Source organism: Arachis duranensis, chromosome 9 (genome assembly GCF_000817695.3).
Source record: "Arachis duranensis cultivar V14167 chromosome 9, aradu.V14167.gnm2.J7QH, whole genome shotgun sequence".
In the NCBI taxonomy this organism is placed as follows: domain Eukaryota; kingdom Viridiplantae; phylum Streptophyta; class Magnoliopsida; order Fabales; family Fabaceae; genus Arachis; species Arachis duranensis.
Genome location: NC_029780.3, coordinates 31,045,701 through 31,050,018, shown reverse-complemented (window position 1 = coordinate 31,050,018; position 4,318 = coordinate 31,045,701).

Sequence of the window (4,318 nt, the reverse complement as noted above, 5' to 3'; positions counted from 1 at the left end):
GCTAAATTTCTTATTCACTGCTGATTCCTGTTCGGTTCAGTCAGAATGTTATTATTGGTTCACCTGATTCTTATGTGTCCTGTTGAGTTCTTTTTCATGAAGAAAACTTTTTTCTTCATGAATGAATATTTTTCACGTCATATTCAGCATATGAATTGTGTTCGGTTCGGTGAAAATTTGATTTAACTGATCTTCATTTTACAGAATTTTATGTTGGGAACACATGGCGTAGAGTACATTGATAAATGACAAACAAGGCATACCGGTTTGATATTAAGCAGTATGCCCACCACCGCCAGTTTCTTGACAAAAGAAAACTTGCTTCGCATCCATTTGTAAGTTGTAATATCTAAAAATTCTTCAATAATTCTCTCATCTGTTATTTGTTTCCACTGAAATATTCTATCATTTACCCACAATTAAGCTATTTGTGCCAATTTGCAACGGAGCTCATTGGTGGTTGTTGATTGCTGATGTCAAGAAAAAAAAATTCTATGTGATTGACCCTATCAATAAGCCGAAAAAACATATACCTGAATCAAGAGTGATACTGAACAAATTTGTTGTAAGTTATTTTTCTTGTAAATTATTCAAGTAATTTAGTACATGAAATGAGTTTGATTCACTGTTGATGCTTTTTTTTTTAATTTTTGTGTCCTTTTCAGGGATTAATAATTTCTCAGATGAGGGTTTACACTGGGGCGGAACCCTTAATGGAAGATGGGCTGGGAAAAGAAGCAGAGTATATCCAATTGAATGGTCAACATACAGAGTAAGAATCTTTCTCTTCTATAGCCCTATATTTAATGTATTTTATTTTGTATACTATTAATCGTATTATACTTAATTCTTGCTTAGCTATGATTGTGGAATATACGTCATGAAATGGCTTGAAACGATCGATCCACAAAAGATCAAGAGCGGGAAGAGATATAAATATAGGGCTTGGACACAAGTAAGTACTTTCTAAATTAATAAGCTTCTTTCTTTTCTTATTTCAGTTGAGTTCATTTGATATGTAACTAATTCCTTTCAATTAAATTGTAGGAAGAGATTGATGACTTCAGGTACTAATATGGTCTAAATCTTCTATTGCATGAAATGAACAAAATCAGAAAGCAAGTGATTTGGGAATCTGAAGCAATAAGACTACCAAAGCCTTCTGATGCCCTCTCCAGCCCTTATCGTCAATTCACATCTGGGAATTTAGATAGTAAATAGGATATATTGTGATTCATTGGTTGTATTTGATAATATTTTGTTTAACTTGTTTAAAAAAGCAATGTATATATGTGAATATTAATGTAAATGCTAATCTATGTATCTAATCTTAATATTAATAATATTTTCAATGTATTCAATGTGCTCATCTGAGATGTTAATTTATAAATCTCTTGAAACTGTCTGGCTGCTGTTTTATTCTAAGTTCTCATTGATTGCTATCAGTGTATTTACAAATATATTAGTAACACCAAGAAACACAGTGAACCAAAATTAATACACTAACCGAACTGAAAGTTTTAAAGACACTGAACCCTAAACCCATAAACCCCTAAAACCCTAAAACCCTAAACCCCTAAACCTTTAAAACCCTAAAACTCTAAAGCCTAACACTAAACCCTAAATCCTAAACCCCTAAACTCTAAACCCTAAACCCTAAAACCTAAACCCTAAATACTAAACCCTGATTCCCGTTTCTCAAAACAAATTCTAAATATTCAACTTAGAAATTAATACACTAGACGAATAAAAAAACTGCATATATCAATATAGAATTTCACAAAAAAAGTGACTATTCATTAAAGACTAACAACGGTCAGAAATTACCATGCTATAACCATGGTGAACCGAAATTTGCTCATGGATGAACAAAAATTTACATTAATAAAAACTAAAACTTGTACAATCCTCTCTTGGATAATTCATATCTAGTGCATTGTAAAGAGTAGAGCTTGACTGAATCGATGATGCGGAATCTAAAAGGTTCAACTACAAAAGACATAATTAATTATATATTAGCAAAATGAACAATTGAATTTTTAACTAATCAAAAGCAAGTCAATTTTACCTCTCTTGGACCTATCTTTTTCTTTTTCTTCATGGCATTTGAGATCTTTTTTCCAGGTTTGATCCAAGTCTGTTGTTGGGCCGACCTCTTGTTTTCACACGTGGTGGGCTTTGAAGGTCATTCACATTACTTAATGTCGCTTCTTCATGCGTTAACAAACTTTTTGCTTTACTTTTCTCTTGATATTCTTCCAACTCCACTATGACCTTGTCAAATGCTCGGTGTAGAATTCCGGTCAACTCTTCAGACTCGGATGCAAATTCACATATATTGTGCGAGCGAAACACCAATTTGTCAAATCTCTTACTTATTGGCTCCAATAGAGGTTCATCTTGGCTGCTCTTGACGTGTGTGATGAGCGAATAATTTATACACTTTTGGCATTATTTTTAGGTAGTTTTTAGTATGATCTAGTTACTTTTAGGAATGTTTTCATTAGTTTTTATGCTAAATTCACAATTCTGGACTTTACTATGAGTTTGTGTATTTTTCTGTGATTTCAGGTATTTTCTGGCTGGAATTGAGGGACCTGAGCAAAACTCTGATAAGAAGGCTGACAAAGGACTGCTGATGCTGTTGGAATCTGACCTCCCTGCACTCGAAATGGATTTTCTGGAGCTACAGAACTCCAAATGGCACTCTCTCAACGGCGTTGAAAGTAGACATCCAGAGCTTTCCAGCAATATATAATAGTTCATACTTTATTCGAGTTTTGACGATGTAAACTGGCGCTCAACCCCAGTTCCATGCTGCATTCTAGGGTCAAACGCCAGAAACACGTCACGAACCAGAGTTGAACGCCAAAAACACGTTACAACTTGGCGTTCAACTCCAAAAGAAGCTCAGCTCGTGTAAAGATCAAGCTCATCCCAAACACACACCAAGTGGGCCCTGAAAGTGGATTTATGCATCAATTACTTACTTCTGTAAACCCAAGTAGCTAGTTTAGTATAAATAGAACTTTTTACTAGTGATATTTGGTCTCGGTTTTATTCTATTATTTATCTGAGGAGACTATTGATCACGTTTGGGGACTGGCCATTCGGCCATGCCTGAACCTTTATCACTTATTGGTATGCGAAATTGTGATCAATACTTTTCACAAATCAAATAATCCCCGGTAATGAATCCAAAAACTTGGTGTTCAATACCATGGCATAAACACAACTTCGCACAACTAACCAGCAAGTGTACTGGGTCGTCCAAGTAATAAACCTTACGCGAGTAAGGGTCGATCCCACAGAGATTGTTGGTATGAAGCAAGCTATGGTCACCTTGTAAATCTTAGTCAGGCAAACTCAAATGGGTATGGTGATATGCGAATAAAACATAAAGATAAAGATAGAGATACTTATGTAATTCATTGGTAGGAATTTCAGATAAGTGTATGAAGATGCCTTCCCTTCCGTCTCTCTGCTTTCCTACTGTCTTCATCCAATCCTTCTTACTCCTTTCCATGGACAAGGGTTAGACCTTCTGGATTCTCTTGAATGCTGCCATCAGTTCTAGCCTATACCACGAAGATTCCGGTTAAAGAATCCAAGAGATATTCACCCAGTCGAAGGTAGAACGGAGGTGGTTGTCAGTCACACGTTCATAGGTGAGAATGATGATGAGTGTCACGGATCATCACATTCATCAAGTTGAAGAACAAGCGGAATTGAATAGAAGAACAATAGTAGTTGCATTAATACTCGAGGTACAGCAGAGCTCCACACCTTAATCTATGGTGTGTAGAAACTCCACCGTTGAAAATACATAAGAACAAGGTCTAGGCATGGCCGAATGGCCAGCCTCCCAAAGAGGGTTCAATCATAAAAACATGATCAAAAGCTCTCAAATGATCCAAAGATGAAAATACAATAGTAAAATGTCCTACTTATAGAGAACAAGTAGCCTAGGGTGTACAGAGATGAGTAAATGACATAAAAATCCACTTCCGGGCCCACTTGGTGTGTGCTTGGGCTGAGCAATGAAGTATTTTCGTGTAGAGACTCCTCTTGGAGCTAAACGCCAGCTTTAGTGCCAGTTTGGGCGTTTAACTCCCATTTTGGTGCCAGTTCCGGCGTTTAACGCTGAGATTTCTGAGGGTGACTTTGAACGCCGGTTTGGGCCATCAAATCTTGGGCAAAGTATGGACTATTATATATTTCTGGAAAGCCCAGGATGTCTACTTTCCAACGCCGTTGAGATCGCACTAATTGGGCTTCTGTAGCTCCAGAAAATCTACTTCGAGTGCAGGGAGGTCAT